The following is a 15,522-nucleotide window of genomic DNA, read 5'->3' as shown; positions in this document are numbered from 1 at the left end:
GGAATGGTCTAGGTTTACTTGGTTCTGCCACAGCAGAGGGGCTGGACTTGATGATTTCTGGACGTCCCCATCAAGCCCTACATTTCTATGGTTCTTTAATTTTATGAAATTCATTTCTGCTGGAACTCAATTAATTTAAACAGATGAAGTTGTCCCCATTTTGTGTATGTGGACAGTATGGAATGTATGGACTCATTCACAAACACCATTTGTTCTTAAGTACTGTTGACATTACAACAACACAACAGGATCATCATTCATATCAATATGGTATTCGTGTACAGGGTATAGGGTGTAGGGTACAGACAGTTAACCTGGGAAAGGGACAAAGCGCTTTTGTGTGTGTGAGTATAAAAACAATCAAATGGGCCTGCTGTTATCGCTTAAGCTCATGCACAGTGTTGGGTCATGACTTCCTGAAGCTCCTCATCTGACAATGTCAAATAGGATTATGTAGGTGGAAGCAAGCAATGAAAGTAGTTTGAATTTTTTGATGTAGCTGAGTGGAATCACTTCAACATATTCTGAGGGACAATATGTGATGTTGCACTGAGGAAATTGTTGTACATTAAATACTTATGCAGTGGAGGTAGGTAGATAAGTTTCGAAGGAGTAACTGATTTTTTGCATGAATCACATGCTCCTAAGTTTTCCTAGTTGTCCATGGTGAATTAAAATGACACTGAATGTACTGTGTTATACGGTTTTAGGATTACATTAGCAGTTTATAAATTGCATAATAATCATGACCCAAGTTATGTTATTTCGTTTGTTCATTTAAACTAGCTACAATAGAAGATGCACATCCACCTGTTCCATTGAATTTCCTATGTAATAGCAAAGGGCTCAGATATTTGGTATTATCCGCATGCACATGAGATCCTTTTTTTTCCTTTCTAAATTGTATACAGGATCTTCATAAGAACAACAGCACATTTAAGCGCTGTTCTGATTTGCCTGGCTCTTCTTGGGCAAGATATATAAATGTGCTAGATTATGGAAGTGTCTGATATCCAATAAGGATTCAGATCCCGCCAATGAGTTGGAAACAAGACTTGTTATAGCTATAAGAACAACACAGCTGTGATTAACTTAGGTGAGTGAATGTCAGCCCTCTGCAAATACAGTCAAATACAGTCAGCTATTATTTTTGTCTGTTGTGGAACATGGTGTAACAGAACAAATATAAACTAATTACTATAGTTTTGTATAGCTCTTATTCTTTTTAGATATGGCTCTAGATCAGGCTACTAGACTGAACTCTGGGTAAGCTTGGATCCAAATTCAAAGTTCTTGGTTCTGTAAGACTGATGTGAACCAGAATATTGGATCCAGACCATCCTTAGCTTTGGGTGGTTCAGTTCCACATCTGAATTGATGACTCAGATCTATGACTAATGTTATAAATCCTTTTAGTCACTAGGGACTTAATTTTCTATGTTAATTTAATACCCACACATCACAGTAGTAATTTAACTACTAAATCACAGAAAAACATACATAAAAAGGGTTCAAAAAAGAGCTACAAGAATGCTTACAGATCTGGTAAATATGCCTTAAAATGGAGATTTAAGAAGCTGATTATATTTGGCTGATCAAACAGAAATATAAAAGGCAACTAGATCACGGTCTATAAGGACCTACATAGAGAGACAATATCTAATATTAGAGAGATTTTCTTCAAATAAAGGTTTACTAATCCAATGGCAGAAACTGAAGCTAAAAAAACAAACTAGAATAAGGCACAAATTTTTAACAGTGAAGATTTTTCAAATTTTTATGGTTATTTTACAGCTAAAAAATCAAAATTTCAATTTTTTTTGACTAGCTGTAAAATACATTTACAATACATTACATCCTGTCAACACTGATAGATCAAAATGGCATGGTACTCCTGAAAGAACAAGGCTTATGTGTGAAATTCATCCTGGTAGGTACACATGGATCTATGCACAGCTCAAGCCCCATTGAAGACCTATGTTGAAGTTTTCAGTGCATCTTAAATAGTGCATGGAGTCATGTTCAAGCACTCTGCACTGGGGTGAATTTCATATTGACCAAAAAGGGGAAGGGCAAATTGGGTACAAGCCAAACAATAGGAAACAATATTAATCAAGGCCCAGAGTATGACACCCCCCCCACAGACACACATTGGTGAGCAGTTATTCACATGAGTAGCCTCACTGACTTCATCCACTCTTGAGTCCCATCTCAACTTGTCCTCTTGAGTTGGGCGTCAGGTTTTCTTGGAATGATATCCACTTTTTTTTATATAGATGTACCAATACCAGCATTTGGATTTTTTAAATTTATTTTTTTAGGTTTTTAAGTAGAAAAATATCCACTACCACTATCTACCTATGGATATTTCCCATTTACTCAAATAAGACACAGTTTCTGGCTAACACTAAGTTCTGCAGAGTACTGAGATAGAGTGTTGACACTCAACAAATAATAATAGACAGCTGTGCTGTAATGTTCCAGAAGTTTCCAAATAATGGTTGTTCCAAGAACATTTTCATAATTCCACTGGGAGACCAGCAAAGCAAAGGCATTTGATTTTACATTTGACTTCTTGAGACTGTAGCACCTTAAAGCATTTTGAGAGACATTTCATCACTTCTGCAAGTAAGCAGTACATGAGGTAAAAAATTTCTCCCTCTCCTTCCCATCTTGCCTTTGCGAAACCCCTCACTCATGTTAGGTTGTATCCATGACATCTCTATGTGCCATGAGCCTGATCAAATGACCATGAAAGGGAACAGAGGTCTTTCTTTTGACTTCAGTGGCAGTTGGATGAGGCCCTACACATGGGGAAAAACCTTACTTCCAATTTATTGCCATCATCTAGGATAATCAGATAAATTCTAGTCATGCAGTCAAAATGGTTTTGAGGATGTAAGGAAAATATTCTGGTCTTCTTTTGACCTGTGCTTCAAGAATGGAGATTCTCTATTTAAACCTACCAGTTCAAAGTTTTGTAGCCACCAAAAAGCCATAGAAATAAAAATAATTATTCCAATTTTTATTTACCATTCCATCGTATACCCCAATATTAATCTTCTTCAGTTTCCCTGATGTTCAAATTATTATTATACAGCATATTACAATATAGAGCTCAATGACACATCAACATTTATGTGAATAGTCCAATTGACTTCAATGAATAAGGACTATGTGTTGTAAATAAAGGATTAGGCCAATAGCTGCAAATTCTTCAACATGTTGAGGAAACACCAGAGCAATGATTGGTTCTATGAAAAAAAAACCCACGTTTTGTCTACGTGCAATTATTTTTTAAATATTTTTTGAATTTGTTTTAATCGATTTGATTAATTACCTAATGTTTCTAAAGTGCTTAAAATGGAAAACACTATATAAGTATTATTTTGGTACATGTATTACAATTTTAGCAATTATGATTCATGCACAGGGTATATTACAAGATTGTTACTATGCAAGCAGTAGTGATGTACTTAAAAAACAGTTGTAGAGAATTAATGTGCTGACCAAAGTTAATCAGATTGTTCAACTCATCTCTCAATTTTCCATTCAACTTATAGCTATTCATTGGGGAAATTTATTTTTGATACGTGTCGTCTTGCTCATAAGAACTCTGTGTTAACGTCCAAATAACCTCAGTGGTTCCCATAACTGAAACTTCATCTTTTGCATAAAATCTAGTGTAGATAAGATTAAATGCAATGTTTCATGAGAGTCATGTTGGGAACTTGCTGTGGTGTCCAACACAGCTGCAACAGCTCTTAAAACAGAGCCAACAGAATGCCTGTACATGGGTGAAACAAAGAGCACCCACAGAATATTCTCTGCATAACGTTGCAGATACAGACCAAACGACTTCAGTGAACTTTGGGTGTACCTGATGCTGGGGAATTGGAGATCTGTAGGTTGGGTGGGTTTTTTTGGAACATACATGCACTGACAGCGCTAGCCAATGATGAGTCTGGTAATTTGGAACACCAGTCCAAACTGTTTCTGAAGATATTTACAAGGGGATGTTTTTCTCTTTAATTGAGGAGTTGGCTTTGCCTTACAAGATATGCTTTCTATTATTTGATCTCTCTCTTACAAACCAGATGTGTCTGCATATATTTCCATGGAACTGTTTCACAAATCTGTATGAAGTGTAATATACTTTCCCCAGTATTAAAAAAAAGCTTATTAAAGGGATAGGGGAATGTTTGTGGAATGGTTGCTTCTTGTAAAGGCTTTAGCTCTTTAGATCTTGTGATGGCTATGTGGGTGTCATTTGACAGAAGGTAAAAGGCGATGGGAAAATATATGATTCTTCAAAAAGAAGGTTCAGTAATTAATTGGCTGCCTCAGCCCAATTAGTAATGGCCACATGACAGTAAAAAAAAATCCCCCAAAAGCAAACAAAAAAGAAACCCCAAAACACCATTAGGTTTGGCTTCCTGGGCTGCCTCAGCAGAGCAGCCAGAAATTAAATGGGCACAGGGACTAAAGGATTCTATTATCTGTTGAGTTTGTATACTTGCTACCAGTGCTGTCACTCGTCTAAGGATATCAGACCTGATCCTAAGAGGCCTAAATAGGAGACTTTAGCCTTCAGAGCTACCAAGCCAACACCTTTCATGATCACTAAATTTACTTAAGAGTGTTGTATAACTAAAAAGTCATGGGCTAAAAGCAGGCTTTTAAAAGAGTATTGTTTAATGCTTTTCTGTTTTCCGAGAATTTAAAATCTTTTAAAGTGGTTCTCTATGGACATCACAAGAATGCTTATAGGAACTTAGTATTACTTCTACTAATAAGGCACTAAATACTCATGTTTGATTTCACCAAAATACTACAGATCGAACCAATAGTGATATGATTCATAGTTGAAAGAGAGAGAAGAATATACAATTGTTATTCTGTGTTCTGTCCAGAGTAAAGTTAATTCAAAGGATAAAAGTAAATATGAGAAAAATGACTGAATTTATTGAAATAAGAGATTAATTAAAATGAGTTCAACTGAAATTGCCCAAGCAGGTGAAAGACCATTCTAGCTCTGTCCTCTTCTACAGAAAATCCAGCTCCACCCAAACTCTCCAACAGGTTATCAAGCTACTGACTTTGGGTTTGCCTGCACTTAAAATGCTGCAGTGGAGCAGCTGCACCGCTGTAGCGCTTCAGTGAAGACACTACCTACGCTGATGGGAGGGGTTCTCCTGTTGGCATAAATAATCCACCTCGCAAAGAAGCAATAGCGAGGTCGACAGGAAAATTCTTCCACTGTCCTAGCACTGTCTACACAGGGCATTAGGTTGGTTTAACTACATCGCCCTGGGGTGTGGATTTTTCACACCCCTGAGTAATGTAGTTATACCAAGGTAACTTCCTAGTGTAGATCAGGCCATTGTATCATCAGAACTAACTAACTCTTACTGGCCACCGATACATGGAAGGTATGACATTTTCTCCAGCAATTTAACTCTTTCTTGGTGTCAGATTTACACATTGCATTTGTAATCATAGAGGGGATACAGGGCACAGCTGTTGTCCCAGAACAAATAGCAGCATCAACCCAGCAAGCCTTGCTGCCATTGTTATGGTTGGAGGACTGAGTAAAGAGACCCTCTGGGCATCATCTGACTGGGGCATTTCTGCTGGTGCACAATCTCTTCACTCTGCACTGTCCTTACTCCTCACCCTAGCACGTCTCCATAGGCCACAGATCCAGGGAAAGAATGAAGTGGTACACCTCCTCCTGATTGGTTCTGAACTGGTAGTACCCCATAAGCCTCACTTTCACAGGAGTTCCACAGACACCACTAAAAGGGTGCATTTGCCAACTGATACCATACAATTACCAGAGTCCAAACTGTTGCCATTATGTGGAAACTCTTGGCAGATACTGATCTTGTTAATTGATGGTTGGAGTGTTACCTTCAGTGACCTGGGAAAACTCCAATCTGGGTGCCTGTAAATGCAGCATACTATGAATGTCCCCCAAACTTTATTCAATCATTAACATCCTGGTGCATTCAAGAGCGTTTAGTTCTTATTTTTGATTTCTGAGCTCCATCTTGCTCTTTTAGATGCTCTTTATGGTCTCATCCTTTCCCTGCTGATTTTATTGGGAATAGAGGGCACGCTACTCCTTTCAGAATCAAACCCCAATTACAAAAACACCCCAAATGCATGACTTTCATATGAGTGAATGATAATTCAATTTCATCCAAAATGTTCAAAATATCAACCACGTTTACTGAACTATATTGAATTTTAGAAATTCACTTACATTGTGTGAACATATGTCCTGAAACTATTTCCAACCCAATATTTCAATTTTGATTGAAACTGTCACAAAGCAGAGCCTGGAGCAACACTGCTCTCTACTTCTGATATACTTAAACTACAATCCTCCTTTCAGATCACTTATTATATACCCTTTCTCTCCACCTTCCATAGAGCTATACCAGACAAGACCCTTGCCAAGAGACTATAGTAAATTTCTATTAATTTTAATAGATTTACCAAATGTAAATTTCCAGTCTGTCACATTGTTTTATTTTCCAGCAACAGCAACATAGACTGATTTCTATTGCCCTGAGAAAGTCTCAGGGTGCTGCCATGCATTCTGGTGGCACTGGCTGCACAAACATACTGTAGTTTGTTCCAGCAAAAACAACTACAGAAAATGTAAACCGCATCCACCATATAACCAATGCACGATGAAGGCACAGGAAATAGGATAGAAATTCTCATAGAATGTCCTAGTATTGTACTGTATTTCAAGGCTAATGGTTTCTTTTCATTTTAGTGTGCATCCCCATAGCAAAACAAGAAGCAGGGCATGTGCGTATTGTGCAACCCTCCATATACCATTCCTGCAGTGGACCTGATTCTTAATCTGCAATGCTGCTACTCTAAAACCCACAAAACACAATTCAACCACATTAGGCAGGATTTGATTCCAAATGGGGTAGTATCTTCCATTTGGTAGTAGCTCTGCACCACTGAGCTAGGTCATCTTTCTTTCCTTACAGTTTTACTTTTCTTAGTGGCTTTGATCTACACTATCTTGTGAACAATCAAACCTTTGTTAAAACAAGAACTTTTGCTACCTAATTTGAGATCAGTTTATCCCCACAATTGCATTCTGAAGATACTGTACAAGATAACTTCTAGCTGTATGCCTAACAATTATAACTGGCATGGAAATGAAGAAATATTTAATGAAAAATGTTCCATTTTTTATGGGAAAATGTTTTGACAATGTTTTCTTCACAGTTGATATCATGTCGTAATAGTTAATATCTCTACTTATTCTTCTCAATACAGAATTCCCGATACACATGCAACATTCAGAAAAATATCTACTTTAATTACTAGATATCCATATTTGAAAATAAGGCCCCTTACAAAATATTACCACAGTGAATATGCTGCTAGGTGTAAAATACCAAAGAATATTCAAAATACAGGGCTAAATTCTGTTCTTGGATGTGCATGGGTAACTTCTGGTGTAGTTACTGAAGAGCATGGTAGCCATGTGCTTTGATACAAAGAGAGAATTTAGCATATTTTGGGCATATATTTATGCCTTTATGTGAAAACAGGCAGAATCCCAGCTTCCCAGCCAGGGAGACTGAATTGACCCTTCAGTAGGGTTATTCCACAAGATAACTCTCCAATGTTGAGATCAGTCAGACTCCAGTGCCCGTCAGGAGGAGGACATGCCACCCTCACCAATATACAATAATGAGCAGAGGATGGAGTCTCCCAGTGCTCTCACCCCTAACACCATGCAATATTTATATTTGTTTTAAGATTAGAGACCTGATCTTGGTCTCTTTCTCCCCCTGGTGGAGAAATTATGTTGTTTACTGCAACCTTAGGTCTAGAGTTACCTCTAGGGTCGTAATGGGGAAGGCAAAAGTACCTGGATTGCAAAGGGATTCCAACAGGATGGGGAATTCTCTGATTTGCAGAACCTCAGTCCTCCACAATCTGAGCAGCTCCACACATTGTCATAGCATAGGTGCAGATCCACATCCACCTCCACTTGCTCTGGCTGATCCTTTCCCCCAAGATCTATCAGGACAGTGCACAGCTGTCTGGAACTTATACAGCTCACAGGAACACACAGACAGGGCTGAAGATTTGACCACTGTTATGAGATATCTTGGGCTTTCAGTTTGTTCCCATTCCCAGAGCTTTCAGGGCTGTTTTAGATTTAGAAATTGCACTTCCTAATTATGAAAGTCAGAAGGGCAGTATTGTTATTTTAGTGGACTGTGTTTTTCCCACGAGCCGATAAGATTTTGTGTCTTTTGTCACAGTGAATAAACCTACTTCGTGTTGTTATTTTTCCAGCCCTCTCCACTTCATCCTTCACTGTGAGAATTCAAAGAGACAGAGTATTACACGTCATCCCAAGATCTCAAAATGCTTTACAAAGGGGGCAAGTATCATCATTTACATTTTATAGACAGGGAAACTGAAATAGAGAAGTGAAGATATTTGCCAAGAACACAGCAAAGCTGAAAATAGAATCCAGGTCTTCCGATTACTAGTCCAGTGCCATAGCCACTGGATCACACTGCCTACTGATAAATAACTGGGGAAGGCACAGGGACAGCCAATCTGGTCTTCACCACTGAACTGACTGTGTGATAATGCTTAATCAGCTAGATTCATGTTTAGATCAGAAAAATAACTAATCCTAACGTGATCCTATTTGACTCCAAATACCTTTGGAACTGCACATTCATGCCTACAAGAAGCGAAATAATATACACTTTTGAGATGCTAAACTGCTGATCCATTAGTATTCTGCCATCCTCCAAACAATGGGGGTCACCAGATGTATCTTCTGCTTTTGTGACTGAACTTCCAAAAACAAGAGTAGAATTTATCTGAAAATCTAAGGATTTGGCACAAATTATTTGTATTCTATCATGAAAAACAGGATAACCCAGAGCAAAGTTTTTGAGCATAAGTTTATTCCACGCCCTTGTTGGAACAGCTACCACTCCTGAGTATTTGCATATGCATAGTCCATAAAGAGTTGGCTGAGTCGGCTTTTGTTAACAGTTGTTCAACTAAATCAGATACTAAAGTGCAAAATCTAGCAGATATAAGTGAATGGATTTCACTGGATTGATAGAAAGTTTTTCATACATGCCAGATATAATCTCTCCCTAAACTTCTGCATATTATTTAAAGAAAATACTCTCCCTCTAAATATTTGCCTTTTGTATTTTCAGATTGGTGGGCAGAGCCAAATAAATGCAATTTTCATTGACCTGATTTGGCCAATGTGTGTAAAAGAGCACAAGTAAATAGTTTATAACAGAGTGGTATTTATATGTGGATGACATTCAGTGGTAACATATTTAGGAAATGTTTGGTTTTTAGAAGGAGAGGTTACTTACCTTACAGTAACTTGAGTTCTTTGAGATATTTTGCCCCTCTAGGTGCTCCACTATAGAATGCATGCCTGCCCATGTGCTCTCAACTGGAGAATGCAAAGCAGTATCTGTGGGACTGTTCTTGTGCAGAACAGCACCTCATGCCTCCAAACAAGGGTATATAAGGAGGCACAGATCCACCACTACCAAAGAAAGCTCCTTCTCAACCGTAAAGTCGAGCCCCTACAATCCAGGGGAAGTAGGCAGGAAGTGGAGCATCCACAAGGACAAAGCATCTCAAAGAACACAAATTGCTGTAAGGTAAGTAACTGCTCTTTCTTTTTTTGGGTATATATCCCTTGGGATGCTCCACTGTAGGAAACTCACAAGCAGTAACTCAAAAAGGAGGTGGATGCAGGGGAGGCAAGACCAACACAATTCGGAGGACTATATCATCCAAGGTAGTATCATGCCTGGAAGCAGTTAAGATGGTGTAATGCTTGGCAAAGGTATGAACAGAAGATTAAGTTGCAGCCCTACAAATTTCTGTCATAGTAACGTCCTTCAGTAGAGCTATAGATGTGGACTGAGCTCTAGTGGAATGTGCTGTCACTCTGTGAGGGGAGCTATATCCAGGCAGATTCATAGCAGGTTAAGCTGCAATTCGAAGACCATTTTGACAGTCTTTGAGTGGAAACAGGTTGACCCTTCATCTTCCCAGCAAACGATACAAATAACCTAGGAGAGGCCCGGAAGTTGTTAGTCCTGTCAAGGTAGAAGGTGAGAGCTCTTCTGATACCTAGTGTATGTAGGCTGATCTCCTTTTAGAGGCATGAGGTTTTGGGTAGAACACTGGCAGGTAAATCTCTTGATTATTGTGGTTTTCCCAAGAGACCTTTGGGAGGAAGCAAGGATGGGGGCACAGTGTAACCTTGTTTTTATAAAAGGTGGAATGTGGCAGGTCAGCCATGAGAGTACTGAGCTCTCCCATTTGTCTAGCTGAGGTGACAGTCATGAGGAACAAAATATTATGGGAGGGTGGAGTAGAGGACAGGTAGCCGAAGCATGAAGGGGCATACGAATGTTTAGCATATCGGGCACGTAAATACCTTGCAATGCCGGCTACAAAAGTGCCATGCATAATGACTGTTCTCACTTTCTGGTGACCCTGTAAAAAAGAAGTGGGCAGCATTATCTCCCGTAAATGTAAACAAACTTGTTTGTCTTAGTGATTGGCTGAACAAGAAGTAGGACTGAGTGGACATGTAAGCTCTAAAGTTTTGCATTGTTTTGTTTTTGAGTACAGTGATGTAACAAACAAAAAAATCTACATTTGTAAGTTGCACTTTCATGATAAAGAGATTGCACTACAGTACTTGTATGAGGTGAATTGAAAAATACAGTTTCTTTTGTTTATCACTTTTACAGTGCAAATATTTGTAATAAAAATAATAATATAAAGTGAGCAATGTACACTTTGTATTCTGTGTTGTAATTGAAATCAATATATTGGAAAATGTAGAAGAACATCCAAAAATATTTAATACATTTCAAATGGTATTCTATTGTTTAACAATGCATTTAAAACTGTGATTAACTGCAATTAATTTTTTTGAGTTAATCACATGAGTTAACTGCAATTAATTGACAGCCCTAATTTATAGCTATTTTAAGGATCCTTTACATGAACAGAGTGACATAATGAGAGTAAATGAGAATCAGGTCTTTGATGATTGGTGCTTGTTGGAAGGGTTGCCTAGTGGTTGGGATGGGGGGGTCAGGTCCTTCTTAATGCAGAGGGGGGACTAGTAGGCCCAGGCCCTACCACTCTACCAGGCTCTGGCCCAGGGCCCTATAAGGGTTACCAAGGGTTTGGCACCCAGGAGAGCCGGAAGGCTGCCCTCCCTGGGTCACTTCCTACCACCTATTCTGTTGTCCAAGTTTTGCGGTCTGTTGTGAAAAGGTAACAGAAAAAGATACTAACTGAACCTTCAGTCTGTCTGGGACCAGCAAGTAGGCTCTGCTTCTCCAAGAGAAGGCTTCTGCAGCACCCCTCCTCAGGAGCCCCCCGGGCAGGTCCTTCTCCCTGCCTTGTCATCCCCCTTTTGAGCTGTCTGGCTTCCTTTTAAGCTCCACCTCCATCTGGAGCATGCTTTCCAGGTGCAGCTGGGTGGGGTTATCTAGGCCCAGACTTGCTTTTTAAACACTTTCAGTTCTAGTGCGGGGTTTATACATCCCATTACAAGTTCCTAATTGTCAGCCTCAGCAGGAAAGACAAGAAATGTGCATGGAGACAATGGTATCCTCTGTTGGGCTCATTTATTCTATCAAAATTAACATAACACCTTCTACCCCAAAAGTGGTCCCTCCAGTTAAGGAATGAGACAAACTCGTGACCAATGGTATGGAATATGGAAGAGATGTTGCTGCTTACTCTGTATGTGTTATGTGGATAAACGAAGGGCTTCACTCTCCAGCGCTTTAAAGCCAACATGGTAACTTTCACTGAAGTGAACACACACATATAAGCCAGACCCATGAAAACCAAAGGGCAAAACATAGTATAAATCTCACATTATCACACAAAATGATCCACCATATTATTTCTATTTGGAGCATTTTAGTTTTCCAAAGGATTGCTGTGTTCTCAAAATTCTCTGCAGAACCAACAAAGCTTCAGAAGAGCAGACTATTTTATTCTGATCTCCATAATATTCACAAAAATGCCTATCATAGGTGGGTTCCAATAACATTTGTTGTTGATGAAGACATGCATTAGAAAGCAGAAGTACTTGATTCCCTCTGTAGCGGTATTTGAACCCATGTCTCTTCCTACCAGGTAAGTGCCCTAACCCTTAGGTGATAAAGTATTCTGCAGTGGGCCTTGCTCCGTCTCTTATGTTGACTCCGTTCCATTTTATATAAAATATTTGAATATCTATTGGACCAGAGTGAGAGAATGACTATAGCAGGGGTCAGCAATCTCTGGCACGCGGCTTGCCAGGGTAAGCACCGTGGTGGGAAGCCGCGGCCAGTACATCCCTTGCCCGCATGTCTTCCCGCAGCCCCCATTGGCCTGGGACGGCGAACTGCGGCCAGTGGGAGCCGCGATCGGCCGAACCTGCCGACACGGCAGGTAAACAAACTGGCCCGGCCCGCCAGGGTGCTTACCCTGGTGAGCCGCATGCCAGAGGCTGCCGACCCCTGGACTATAGCCTGGTGGTTAGGGACTCAGCTGGGGTGTAGGAGACTCAAGCTCCTTCTCCAATCACTAGTTATTTATATGAAGTGGAACAGCTTCCACAGGAGAGACAAAGAGCCCACCCCAGAAACCCTATCATCTGGCAATAAGGAAACTCACTGGGGAAGGGAGAGACCTGGTTTCAAATCCCAGCTTTAGAGCAAGCTGAAAGTTATAAGAGGGAGCAGCCCTACCTCATCTCTTCTTGCTGTGTTGTAAATCTAGCTTTTTAAAAATGCCTGGAAACAAAACATTTCAGGTCAAATGAAACGTACCAAAAATTCCAGAAAAGTTTGGATTTGCTTAGACGCTATCTGATTTTATTAAAATATTTTTCTGAATTGCCAATGAACTGAAAAATAAGTTATTCACTCAGCTCTACTGTGGACAACTCCACCATCCTGACTGTCACTCACGCCATAACAGGGCACCAGATTTGGCTCAGATCTTTCAAGGTTCTGATATCCAGGTTATGCCTAAATCCTGAAGATTCTTTCTGCACAGCATCTCTAATATATGGCCTATTGTATCCATCCACACAGCTAAAATTGTTGTCCAACCTCTCGTATTTTTGCATCTCAATTACTGCAACATCCTTCTCTCTGGCTATGATAAATGCAATCTTGCTCCACTCATATCCATTAAGAATGCTGCTGCAAAAATAATTTTCCTATCCTATCCCTTAGATCATATTGCCTGTATCTTTACATGCCTCCACTAGCTCCCTCTTCTCCATCACATCTAACATAAGCTACTTGTTTTCACTCTGAAGGCCTTTCACAACCAAACCCCACCCTATCTCTCATTCACAATCGTGCTGTTGATGCTCACCCTTATCATCCATAAAATTATCATTATCCTCCTGCAAAATTGTCCTTTGCTATGATACTGACAAAAATCTTGACAACAGGCTGCTAGTGTGCTACAACTACTGCCTATTACCAATATTGTCTCACTGTTTGCTTGTACTCCCCCATTTGTCTGTATCCACTTGATATCTCTTGTCTTATATTTAGATTGTAAGCTCCTTGGGGCAAGGGCTGTCTTTTTGTTCTGTGGCTGTGCAGTGCCTACCACAACTGGGTCCTGGTCTAGAATTATGTGCTGAATGGCACCCCTGCCCCGAAGATCTAACAGTCACTATGCCTTGTTGGGTTTTTATTATATAATAAATGCGGTGGGGGGGGGGGGAGGCGCAGAGGGGAGCCCAGGCCCTCCCACTCTTCCAGGCTCTGGCCCAAGGCCCTATAAGGGTTACCAAGGGTTTGGCACCCAGGAGAGCCTGAAGGCTCCCCTCCCTGGGTCACTTCCTACCACCTGTTCTGTTGTCCAAGTTTTGTGGGTATATATATTTGAACATTTAAGTCTAGTTCTATTCAAATTGAGGAGTTTTTTTAAATGTTAATTTTAAAAAAGAAATAGTCATCTTTTAAGGATTATTTTACTCTTTAGGCCCTAATAGTGCCAAATTTTTAAAATACCCATTGTTTACTCAGTAGATTTACTATGATAAGCATTAATAAGAATATCTTAACATTATCACCTGGTCATTTGTATTTTCAGATTACTCTAATCTTTTAGCAGTTATTTAATCCACATTCATCACAATCCAACTCCTTTTCAATTTACGGGGAGTTTTGTCACTGACTGCAATAGAAGCAGAACTGGATGCATCATGGACTGCAGTGGAACAATACAAACTAATATTTTGATTTATAGGAACCTGGAGGAAGGAACCTACAACGATAGATTTCTTGCAATTAAAAAAAAAACCAGTTTGTAAAATCTCCCTCTCCCCACTCCCACAACACCCACACACAAACTGTCTTTCTTGGCTGAGATTTTGCTTGCATAGTTTGAGCACCTACTCAAGGCCAAAAAGTGACCTACTTATGATAGGGAGCTATTCTCTGATGGACTAATTACACTGCTCTACAGCCAAAATGCTTCTGAAATAAATGTAGTCAAACTTTACTAATTCTGGGTCACTGAGAACGAAAATGATGCTTAAAATTGTTGATTGGCTCTAGTTTTCAAGATATGTTATTGGGTCAGTATATACGACCCTTGACTTGGGAATGGCGGAGGATAAGTGAGTTATAAAGGGAAGGGATCTCAATTTAAACCAGAAATGACTAAAATACATCTTTGACTGGATCTATGAATAAATCTATGACTGGATTTGGACAGTACTTGCTTTTTAGGCAAAACAATGAATGATGCAATCTGAAGCTGGTATTGCATCATAAATGATATGAATTGCATCATGGTATTCCTAGAAGTCATGGATGATGCAATCATAACGAAGCTTACATCACTCTGCTGAACAAATTGCCCTATATCAGCTCTAGAAATCATACAGTGTGGTGCTCTCTTATTTGTCAGTGTTTGATTTTGCAGAGGGACACATTTCTGTTTAGCCAAAGTGAGCAGAGATGCCTCGTACTTGTGTGAACAGTGCAGATAACTTCTGCTATGTTTGTGGTGAAGTGACTTTTGCATCACAAAAGCGCAGTATAACCACTATGGTTAAGAAAGCCTATCACCTTTATTTTGGTTGCAAAATTGGAGATCAGGACAAGAGATGGGCCCCAGACATATGCTGCAACACTTGTGCAACAAATCTTTGCCAGTGGTTGAACAGGAAAAGGAAATCTATGCCTTTTGCAGTGCCAATGATTTGGAGAGAGCCAACAGATCATACCAGCAATTGTTATTTCTGCATGGTGCCTCCAGTTGGGAAAGGTGTGTCAAAGAAGAAAAAGTGGACTGTGCATTATCCAAACATTCCATCAGCTATACGCCCAGTACCCCACGGAGAAGGACTGCCGGTTCCTGATGCATCAGAATCATTCTCACTTGAGTCAGACGAGGAAGAGGAAGAGGATGAAACTTCTG

The sequence above is a fragment of the Terrapene carolina genome, unplaced genomic scaffold (genome assembly GCF_002925995.2).
Source record: "Terrapene carolina triunguis isolate 2854851 unplaced genomic scaffold, T_m_triunguis-2.0 Scaffold62, whole genome shotgun sequence".
NCBI classification, from domain to species: Eukaryota; Metazoa; Chordata; order Testudines; family Emydidae; genus Terrapene; species Terrapene triunguis.
This window is presented reverse-complemented; position numbering follows the sequence as displayed.